Below are 12,516 nucleotides of genomic sequence, written 5' to 3'. Positions count from 1 at the left end.
CTCCATGTGTAAGCAGCTGCTGCAATCAGCATTAACTCCAGGCTTGCAGGTTTGTCATTCCAATACATAGGGAGGGGGAAACAAATAGGACAGCACATTGCCGTAAAGGGGAAGTCACCTAGATAATGTCACTCACAAACATATGTTCCACAATTATTCTTTCCACTGTTTTATTGCTGCAATTATAGCTAAACTAAGATTACAAAATTATATGGTTTTAATTTGCCTCTATTGACTATGTTTCACTTCCATTAAAATTAAGTCTGAACCCATTTACGTTGAAAACTGTTGGCTTTCTGGAAAAATTTTTTTTTGCTTTCTCATTTAATGTCAACAGGGAAAAAAAATCAATGCCCATAGAAACCTTTGTATGAAACAAGCAACTTAGCCCAAATATAAATTAACCTAACATGTAAAATGTGGCCTCTGTCCCGAAGTTCCATTTGTATTTCTAATATTTTCAGTTGTGTCGGGCAGGATAGACCACAAGGATGCCTCTGATGACACTGATCCGAGCCTTTAAAATGTAAGCAGAAATGCCAGTTAAGCCATCTTAAGTCTCTATCCTTAACCCATCCCATCATCCTTAAAGATTGCTGCATGTGATCCCAATGTCAGTCCTTAAAAAGAAAACTCAAGAGCAAAGATGGTAAGAAAATCATCACTGATACTTCTTTCAAACAATTTTTAATCTAACCCTGGTAAACCTGAATATTGCAAGAATCTTCAATACCACAATATCTGATATGTTTATTATATAAAAGACATGAGCACAATACTAACTTAGAAATCATTTACAACATAGCATTAGGTGACCATATTTTTACAACTGTAGGTTTAAAACATCACCAAAAAGTAATCATTTACCACTCTTATCCTGATATTTCAATGTCTCATTTGGAGATACAACGCTTCTTCACTGAAAGCTAAGAATTATCAGTAAAAAATCAATATTTTACTTAAGGCAATTTAACCATTTGCTTTCTAATTTATATGATGTAATACTAGCAGACAAGAAAGTAAGTAGCTTTTATTGTATTTAATTAGATCTTAGTGGCAGCATAGTATTTTTGCTCTACAATATAGAACGGCCAACTTTTTATTTTTAGCTTTTGGATTTTTAAAAATAATCATTAATCCACTAAATAAAAGATTTCTCAAATACATTTCTGTCCTTATATATAAATTGCTGAAATGGAGCTGTGTTAAAATAAAGCCCTTCATAAAACTTTTAGATATAGGTGGTATCAAGTGTTAAAGACAGTTCTCTAGTTTTAATATTTATGTAGAAAACAACCATTACTATTTTTTATTATCTATCACTTAGAAACTTATACCCCAGACATGTCAGAAAAGATATTTCTTGAATTAAATAGTAGCATATAAAAATCTTTCTGTGTATATATGTGTATATACATACATACCTACATATATATACATATATATGTTCATAGAAAGTATTAGTGGTATTATCTTTACATTAGTAGAATAGTATATGATAATAAAGCATAATTGCCCATTCTAAAAAGCCTTACTTAGACACATTTAAAAGGTGAAATTTAACAATAGCTGAAAGGTAGTACATTAATATGTTCATGATTAAAATATAACACACACAAATTTCAGAAACTTATAATTACCATTTTAATGGATCTTTAAGTAGATACCTAATTGCACAATTCATAGACCTTTTCAAAAAGAACCAAATGTTGAGTTATCCAATGTTAGGATGATTTTGTTAATCTGATGTTTTCATTTTTTACCTCTTAGCGTATATTAAAGCAAACATTCATTTTTTAATTGCAGTAGACTATAAAAACATGCATCCTCCCACAGACCTCGTTCACTACCATTTGGATGGAAGCTTATTTAGGTTTAGAGAATCAAAATACAGTCTACAAACCCTGAAAATGAAAACACTGATATACCCTTAAGCACAGCAGCGTTAGCAGGTGCTGCTGTAATACACAAATCCAGATAACACTGAGTGACCTATTTTTAAAGCCTGTCCAAGAAAAGCGACATCAAGAAATTGAATTCTTTGCCCTTTACTTTAATAGTTCCTTGTCATGCAATCTTTAAATCAGAAAGGGTGATCACCACAAAACAAATCCCCAACCTGATATATACAAAAGGGGTCTCTTTGCAGTTCTGTAGACTGGTACTTATGGCCTAGTCATTACAGTTTGCATTTTACCAGAATATAGGGCAGAGAACTCACACTCAAGTAAATACAAATTTACCCATCAGGATATAAAACCAGGTCTACTAGATAATAAGAAAGGTAAAAATCATATTGGATTTTTAAAAATATAGTGATCATTTCCCAACACAGTTTACATTAATCTGAAAGATATTTCAAATCATATAATAAAGATGCTTTAACAACAAAAATTTTAGTTTGCACAATATCAAACTAACATTAGGATCTATATTTCCCATTCCCAAACTGATCAAGCACTGGAGTCTTTGAGTTCTATAATAATAGAATACATCCCAATTAATATAGTAAAGGATACACCTATAGTTGGAGATACAAAATACACTTCAAAATGGTTTTCTGGTGAATGAACCATTGTGCTATTTTCTGTAAAAGTGACATGAATCCATGAAGCTAATTATTTAGACAATTTGAATACTACTTCCCGTGACTGAGAATGAGAAGGTTTTATTTCGCTTGAATAATAGGAATTAGCTTGTGTACATTGAATGTAGGATGCCAGTTTCAACTAAATTGTGTTTTCATGGCTCACTAAAATAAAACAAAAAGTAATTTTTTTCCAACTTATTTGAAAAGTTTTATAGTTACAGAAGATTTGAATAGTATAACAAATACCCATATATCCTTCAGTTAACTCAACAATTGCTAACATTTTTGCCACATTTGCTTTCTCTTAGTCAAAAATTGTTGAATGTTGGCAATATTGTGTTTCAACCTGAAACATATCTTCTTATGCTGTACCATTTGAACTTTAGCTTAAAAACATCATGACATCTCTCCTCTAAATACTTCAGCTTGTGCCTCCAAAGAGCAATGGCATTCTGCTACTTAAACCACCATATCATTACCACACCCAATCAAATTAACGTGTTACGATAATAGTATTATCTATTTTAAAATCCATATGTAAAATTTATCCACTTCTCTTGTAATACCCTTTACAGTTTATTTGGTGGTGGGAGAAGGAATCTGGAATCCAATCAAGAATTATGGAGTATACATTGCATTTAGTTATATAGATCTCTGTAACCACCTTTAATTTAGAATAGTTGCTCAGCATTTGTCTTGCATGCATTAATTTTTTTAAAGAACTCATGTCGGTCATTTAAATGTCCCACAACTTAAATTTCTTCTTCTTTTTTTAACAATTAGGTTTAGGTTAAATTTTTTGGCCAAGAGTACAACAAAAGTAACATTATGTCTGGCTATAAAAGATTACCCTCTTTAAAGGACTGTACCTAGCCCCTATTCTGGGTTTGTTCATTTTTCTATCACTAATTTGAATGAATTGCTAAGAAAGCACAGTCATTTGCCACTGTCACTGAAAGTATGAAATCCTACAATTCATTTAAAATAATTTGGTTGATTACACCTTGGACCTGGATCTCCCAGCCATTTTACTCATGTGACTTATAATGACAATTTGGGGTGCCTGAAATACTTCGTGATTAAATTTCCTTCTCCCAATCCCTCCACCTCCTTACAGTTGATAGAATGGCCAGATTGGAAGTAAAGGAGTTTCATAGCGTTTTGGTATTCTAAGGCTAGCACAATGCATTTTTCTCCCAATACTGTTAAATATATATTTATTATATCATCATTATATCTTTAGAATACATAGAAAAACAGCAAAAAATGGAAATTAACTGCAAAAACAAAATCATTTCCCCAATCTATTTCAGAAAGCATATGAAAAGCCTAAAAATAATTGTTCACATTTAAAATTTTAAATAAGTCTATAATTTAATAATAATATCAAAAAGCAAAAAAAAAAAAATACGCTTCTCTCTCAAATAGATAGAAAATAAAGGAATTCTAAAAAATGTTGACAACATCCAGTATCTACCTGCTTTCAATCCACCTGGCAATTTAGATGTATAAATGAAGTTTTGTCATTTTTTTAGAGCAAAATTCAAGAAGAGATCTTTCATATCTCTTTTCTAATCTCATTCATTCCTGCATTATCTAGTGCTTGGTTCTGATTTGCAAATAGAAGACTACATTTGAAACACCTATGCCCAATAGGCCACTTATATTGGATAAAGTATGTAGATCCTACAGCCCCTTTAAAAAGCCTTTCTATAAAATGTAAAATAATATGTATTTATCCTTGTCAACCTTATCAAGTGTGGAGCTACCCCAAATGCCAACAAATTCATTTGCCTTTCAAGCATTTTAGAATTTTTTTTATTAGAACTCATGATATTAGAATCCTTTATATCAGGATGCTTTGTAAATTTTAAATCTTTTACAAATGGTGGAATAAAAAGGCCAAGTAGATTTAAATGGACATTGATAAAATCTCACATGTACTGGTGGCATTACATCTGGCAAGTCACTTAACCTCTCTGATCCTTAATTTTCCTTATAAAATTAGAATGATAATAGCTACCATTTAGGAGTAAATGTATGAAAAGTACATGACATGAAGTTGGTGCTCAGTAAGTTGTAACTATTTGTAATCTTGTAAAATCATGATCATAGCCCTAATTTCATATACTACACTACTAATAACAGACTTGTTTAAATAGGTATGTGACATACATTTATGTAACCTTTCTTTAGGTAAAGGTCCTCCTCCCTGGAAATCTATGGCTAATTTAGACATACATATGCGCATACACATAGACACACACTCATGCTCACACAATTACACATGTATCAATGGTAAAATTTGGTGTGACTAAAGTATTGCAATGATATAATGAATGTAATCAACTTCAGTGGATGGGGGGGAAATAGCCACATACTTTGTTTTCCAGAACCCCGGCATACCTGTGTTTGAGGACCTATAAAAGAAATACATCCTAGAAAGCTAGAAAATGGAAATCCTGCTTATGTCCCTATAGCCAAGAATTTTGCCCAAAAACACATGTATTACTCATGCTGTTAACATGCTTATCAAACCAAAAGAGATCAATTATCTAGAATGTAGCAATGCCCACCATTAATTCTGCATAAGTGATTCAAAGCTACAACCAATACTAATGTTTAAGAAGGGCTTTCTTGAATTCAGTGAAGTTTTTGTTTTGCTGGGTATCCTCATTTTTAATTCAATTTTTACTTTTATTTGCATCATTCAGAACACTCAGCCAGTATTCTGTTTCGCCATCTAATCTGTTTTGATATTTTTCTTTTAAATGGAAACATATTTTCTACTAAAGAGGAAAAAAGTGTGTTTAAATGCTTCCCTGCCCAACAGACCTACATTTGAATGAATAAAAATAGCGACACTAAGTATATAAACCTTATGGAGTGCAACTTGTATAATAAATATATGTGTCCCAAAAATAATAGAAAAAAAAAGAAAACAAAAGCTAGTTTAAAAAAAGAAAAAAGAAAAACCTCCATAGGCATTTGTGAGCCTTCTCATAATTCCCATACAGCCAACTCGAAAATACTAATGTATAATAAAATTAAAATGTATTCTTGCACAGAAAAGATTCAAAAATTCATCTTATATAATAATTTTTAATAAAAAGCTAAATCACTTATAAGATTTAGCTCTCTGAATATACACTTATGAATGTCACTGCTTTAGTTTATATTTGGAAAGAAAATTACTCAACTGATAGCCCTCTTTTATAGTCTTTAATGTCAGATCCGCTAAAGTTACTGCTAAAAGTGCAATGTTATAAATTAATATTAGTATGATTCTTAGCAATAGGAAAATATAGGCCAATTTACAATGGCACAAAATTATAATAGCACAAAGGTTTTATATTTTAAGGCAAAATATTGCGTTATATATATGTATATTACTAACTCAAAATAAATATTTATTTATAGCTGTAAAGCAGCAAGCATTTAAAAGCCGCATTTTTTTCTAAAACAAAATTGCAAAACCTCTGCCTACAGTGAATATCACTTCTAAGGTCTGAGAGCAAGCTTATCAGGACTCTCAGTCTATATTCCAATGCAACATTATTGTAATTAACTCTGTAAATGATTATACAAAATATGATTTATTATTTACAAATCTACATTTATGGCAGTAAGACACAATAGTAGTTACATTTTAAAATATACTACTTATTTATCCTGATCTTTAACTTAAAGGCCCTAATCGCATTCTAGCTTCTTTCTTAATAAGATAAATAGGTTTGGGCTAGAGACAATTCAAGTGATGTAACAAATTTTAAAACTGAACAGCCTAAAATAAGTACTTGGGAGGTGTTTTTTTTTTTTTTTCTTCGAAAAACACTTTTTCTCCTCTACCCTCTCTAGTAACCAATTTTTTTCCAAGATGGGGAGGGAAAATGTTTACATTATCATCTACTATAGCCATAAAAATTTACCAAAATCTCGTATGCTTTTCTAATAGCATGGTTTCCTATTACTGTCATTTTAGTCCTTTTGTGTTTTACAGAGGAAATCCTCTCTGGTCCTAAAGGCTATAATGCCAACCCTCATTCATGAACAATTCCCTTATTATAGAGACTGGTGCAAAGTAAATCAGTGAACAGAAATGTAATACTGACCCAAACCCATCAAAATTTTCATGGAAAGAGGATAATCACATTCCAGGCTACTTTTGTGGGCTTTCATGGGAAATTCCTTTTAACAAAAAGTGATATAAAAATGATATTCACACAGCAAGGATAAGAACAGCAACTAAAGGTTTGAAAAGCCCACCAGGAGAGAAAATTCAACCCACTTACAATAAATCAACTGCTATATATTTCTCTAGGTTTAGTACCCAAAAAGAACATGATATGAATCCATTTTTCTCTTCAGATTCTTTTTAATCCTAGAGATAAAAACTACCCTACTGTTTCCAAATGCTTTTTCATTTTAATGGTAAAAATAGCTACCAAAAAGATGGGATTTCACTGTGAATCTCTTACCCGTACATACTACTGCAAAGTATAAAATATATACACACTTTATTTTAAAGTCACTAATTGCTAACTTGTATTTTAAGCCCGAAATATTTTAACAATTTCATTAATTAGAGTATCAATACTCTCTCAATAGTATAACTTCAAATACCAAAATAGCATCAAAGAATCACACTATTAAATAGATTTTATGCACACAATACTTTTAGAGCAATATAGTTCTCACAACCAATACCAGCAAACTGCATTTGTTTGGCAAACTCTTAACCTGCCTAATTTCAAATTCTTACTTCTTAAAAGCCATGATATAGATTATTCATACACTTAGTAAAGTGCAACAGAGAAAGAGGCTTTTGACAGACTAATCAAATTGACTTATAATAATCCCTCTATTTGGGAGGATGAGAAAATTATGATAAAAGATTTTAAAACAAAGTTCTGATATTAAATGCTATATTCTACTTGTATTAATTGCTCTAAACAGGAACTTTAAAAAGAAATGAAATTATATTATCCACCCAATATCCCATAACTGTCAAAGTATTACTCTATTTTATGGCTCACATTTTTTCTTGAACATACTTGATTTTTAAATATTTGTTCAAAAAATTTAACTAACATAATTTATTCTCTTAATGGGCTTATTTTATTTATTCTTGTGGAAAAGAATGACTCATGCTGACACTTTTAAAAGATAATTATTTTGACAAATATAATATTCATAGAAATCTAACAAAACGTATTTTTACTTGAGGTGTTGAATGTAACACTTGTAAAGATGGTTCTCTAATATGTTAAATTCTCTCACCTAGACTCATAACAGGCATTTTGTTTTCACTCACTCAGTTACTCACAAGGACATTCATCATTTCTGAATGTGCTTTTGAAATTTGCACAATTGTAATGAAAATTATAAGCTATAGTGTACAAGTAATTATTATTATATATTTTGTAATTTATTTTGTATTATTAAAATACTTATTTTGTATTTTCAAAGACTTTGTGATAACCTAAATTGCCAACTCTTAATATCGGCTATTGTTTACATTTTAATGATTAACTAAGCCAACTACTACAGACTTTATTTTTAAGAGTGCAATGATTACATCACTATCTTTTATTACCGTAAATCATAATTATTAATAGTCAGATATTACTTTATTCTCAAAATAGACCTTATCAGCTAGCTGCAGCTGTTTTTCTAAATTGAAAGACAATACTGATTATTAATTATGCCATTGTGTATCACTTTCATACATGATCTCTCTGACTATATATCATTTTGAATCAGTTAAAATAGGTGATGGCTTTCCATATAATTTTAAATGTATGCACTCTAAAAGTTAAAATCAGAATAATGCTCTGAAATTATGGTATTTTAACCTTTCTCTAAATTTAAAGCCAATCTTTCTTCATAATTAACCAATGTTTGTAACTCAATTTTTATTACTCCTAAAGTGCAGGAGAATATCTGGCTAATTGGAAATATGGGACAAAACTTTCAAGTAAGTTAAGTTAAAAAAAAAAAACTTGGACATAATGAACTATGTCACTTACTGCCCATGAACATTAGGTATCTTTCTCTCCTGGTGTGTCAGCAAAGCCACACACATTCTTTCTTGCTACAAATCTGTAAATCTGAAAAGGAGTAAAGAACATGAATAGAAAATCTCTTTATAGAATAAAAAAGCATGGGGTGTTATTAAGGAGAACTGTAAGCCCTATTCTATTCATAGTAATTACAGGATCAGATCAGGTTAATGTGCGGACCTAGGTCAATAAAGTACTGTAGGTTCACGGCTTTAATCTCTTTCAATCCTATAGTCTGCGGGGCTGACTGCTCTGCTTGACTCAACAAATCACTATAGGTAACATGGATGGCATGGGAATTTTTGGCAGAGTGGAAATATGTATTTGCAGTCAGTCTCAAGTTTCACAAGATAAAAAAAAAAACCCACTAATGTCTCAGAATAATTTGACAAGTTTTTCTCTCTCAACTCAAATAATAAAGGCCAAATTTCATTTCTAGGTAATGCTATTTTTAGTCCTCTTTTCACAATAAAATCTGTTTCGTTATTAAATTTTTCACCCACCCATCATTCACAGAAGATATTACACAATCTTGATAAACATATAAATGAGAACCTAAACAGATTAGAATTTGGCCTTATGCACCTTGAGATAATCCTTTTTGTTTTCCTACATTTTTCTCTAAAATTTCTATGGAGGATAAATAACTAAAAATTCAAAACTTGATATCTCATGCACAGAGATAATTTGTTTTTTTTTCCCTGAAAAGTGTTTTCCAGGCTCTGTTTCTCTCCTAATATTGTGAAATTTTCTGCCAGTAAAGAATACAAAATCCTTTTTTTATGATTTGTTAGGGTTATGATGATTGTTCTCTCTTTTTATAAGCTTGTTTGAGGTTAGTACCAAGAACATCTTACTCTTGGAAAACATTTGAAGACTATGCTAAATATACAATTCTTTAAACAATTGTCTCATTGTATAGTGATCCATGTAAAATATATTAAAAATGAGAGACACTAAAATTTTGAAAATAAAATTTCTCCTTTGAGTTTAATGCATATGAGTGAAAAATACAGTAATCCTTAGTGATTCTTTTCCTTCTTCAGAGTTCTGGTAATTGTTTTTGCCACTGTTTTCCTCTTAAATTATCAGTCTCTAGACAACAGCTTATATTCAAAACCTACTCATGTTAGATGATGGAAGAAGCCTATAGAAGAGAATAAATAGTAAATGAAAGAGAATTTGTGTATATGTGATTGCATCTCTCATGCACTCCAGCATTGGAACATCTCACACTTTGTTTCTCTTTACCTTCAAAAAAGTAGAGTACTTATGAACAAAACAGAGAATAATCATAATAAATGAGGACTTGTCAAAATACTCCACAAGGCTATTAAGGTATTGTTATAATGGAATAGCCTACTCTGGACTCTGAACATGTATATTTTCACTTTTTAAGCACTTGGCTTTTCTATAGATTGCTAGGTAGTTATGTCTAATGTAGACACCAAAGTACTTAAAACAGCAATATTAAAACAGACTTGTTTGTCTTCTTTGCCCTGTTAGTATGCAAGCATCTTGAAGGTAGGAACTGTGTCTTCTATATTTCTTTAAAGTTATTGTGGACTTACTAATTTGAATCATAATTATCACTTACTACAGATTTATTCCAAGCATTAAATAGGTAATTATTTTTATTTACTTTAACTCACATATTTAATATCAATATAAATAATTTATCCTATGAAGACAAAAGAGTATGTTGAAAGTTAAATTTAAAGAACTATTTAGCAGAGCTGACCATTTGACATAACAAAGGAAAAGATGTGTTTGAAAGCAGAGGTCATCACAAGAAAGTTTTTAAAAATGGTTAAAAAAAACCCAACCTACCAAATATGTTACTACTTGAATGATGTGACGGTGGTAAACGCCAGCATGCAATATGGCAAAAACGAATCAATCAGTTCAGCTTAGTTCAGCCTCTGCAACTGGCCATCTGGCACAAAATCAACCGAATGTATCCCTGCATATTCATCTTCATTTTCACAAATACTCAAGAGAATGTCATTCTAGGGCAAAATAAAATTAAATCACCATAATTTTTAAGACATCTTTCCTTTCATACTCTCTTGAGAATACTGTGTTTATATGAGAATTTCTATTGCTATAGGGTTGTTGTACAATTCTTATTTGGATGTATTCTCCCTTTTCTAAAGGTTGAAGATAGAAGGTTTAATTATGAAACTTTTAACTTTTCAAAAAATATTCTTTTGGAAGAGAAAAATTTCTATAAATAGGTGAGTTTACTTTTAGTTGAGTCAATCAATAGTAGATCAAGTGACCAAAGCCACTTTTATAGAACTTAATAATTTCATAATTGCACTAATCTTGAATGAAGTTGGCCTAACATACGATTAGTTACATTCAACATGGGCAAAATAATACAACATTAGCTCACATTTCAATTTCTATTCACATGAAATCATAAACTAAAATTTCATTTGGTCAAATGAAAGTTTTATATAGTATTATTATATAAAATTAGCCAAATACTTTATCAAATCCTGAAGAAAGAAGGCTGGTTGCTATTGCATTATTTTGTAATAGCTTTGAAATTCTATTAAATATTTGTTTTTCAGGTGGAAATTATAGTTTATACTAACACTCCTTGGTTCACTTTGAATTAAAATAGAAGAATAGTTTCTATTTTAAAGATTAATATCAAATAGAAGACTGAATCAAGTTTATTGTTGATTTTATCCATTTGTTTTTATCCCAGAACTGAACCACTGAATTTTAAGCTTCAAGTCTTTAAATAAAGTAGATGAATGTTAATTAAGACACACCAAAATATACTAAATAAATCAATTTTAAGCAACCTTATTTCCCAAATTATGATTGTAAGTATAAGACATATGGAACATTTAATTAAAGAAATAGTAATAATTAAATTCCACTCACTATGATTTTGCTCATTAAAAAGATACTTTGTTAGAAGTTTTTAACTTTAAATGGATGGGAGATAATAACTTAGATTTCTTTTTTGTACATTGCTCTTTTTTTCATAACTTGAAAGGTTAAATTGCAAATAATAGTTCATTCTGTATTTGAGAAAAGAAGCTTATCAGCAAATAATTTCTGAGCCTAGTGTATTGTTATAAAATGTTTCTTTTGAGAGTTATATACTGATCTGTATCAATCATAGTAATTTTTTCCCATTATTTATCCTGCAGCCTTTTCTGTTTTAAAGTTACACTGTACCTCTGGCAATGTTTCCTGAAACAATTTCAGCCCAGAGCCAGCTAATGGCTTGGGATCATTTCTATAGATCTTGGTTTGCCTTTTTGTATGTGTGTGGCCTTCAGGGATGTTACAGTTTGCTGTTTAGTAAATTGACTCACAGTTTGAAAGCATTCTTTTGTCATTAAACACACATGAAAAGGGGGACTCTCTCCAGGCAGAATGCACCATCAGATTGAATGGACAAAAACTTGGAACCACCATCAGTATTAAGAATCCTGGACTCATCATCTTCAATCTGCTCAACTTAAAAAAAAAAAAAAATCAGAGTCAGGTTTACTGTGGCTCATCTTTCTGTTGCATCATTGATTTAGAAATGTTGCCAAGTACATGTAAATACGAAATAAAATGAACTTGGCTATAAAAGATTTTGTATTTATTTATCTACTTTGTGAATCACTGTACCCATATTTATGGAATCTTTTTAAGGCTTGGAACTTTTTGTTCGTAAATACAACAGCTTTTAATTTCTGAACATTAAGTTTATATCCTAGCTCTTGACGAATAGCTTACATTCATGTATTTTTAATATTTCTTTTAAATAACACACACATACATTATCTCACTTGATCCTTACAATAACTTGCAAAAGAGTGTAAGTGCTTCCCTCTCATTTAAAAAGCA

General features: G+C 30.5%; 1 long non-coding RNA gene across 1 annotated transcript; it reads left to right on the top strand.

Annotated features, from left to right (window-relative positions):
* Positions 1 to 12,209, top strand: LOC144300220 (uncharacterized). Its single transcript, XR_013366809.1, has 4 exons — positions 1 to 49; positions 465 to 649; positions 10,809 to 10,889; positions 11,826 to 12,209. It is a non-coding gene; the product is annotated as an uncharacterized LOC144300220 (long non-coding RNA).
* The last annotated feature ends 307 nt before the right edge of the window (positions 12,210 to 12,516 follow it).

Source organism: Canis aureus, chromosome 28 (genome assembly GCF_053574225.1).
Source record: "Canis aureus isolate CA01 chromosome 28, VMU_Caureus_v.1.0, whole genome shotgun sequence".
In the NCBI taxonomy this organism is placed as follows: domain Eukaryota; kingdom Metazoa; phylum Chordata; class Mammalia; order Carnivora; family Canidae; genus Canis; species Canis aureus.
Note: the sequence above shows the minus strand (reverse complement) of the source record. Positions and strands in the feature narration are given on the sequence as shown.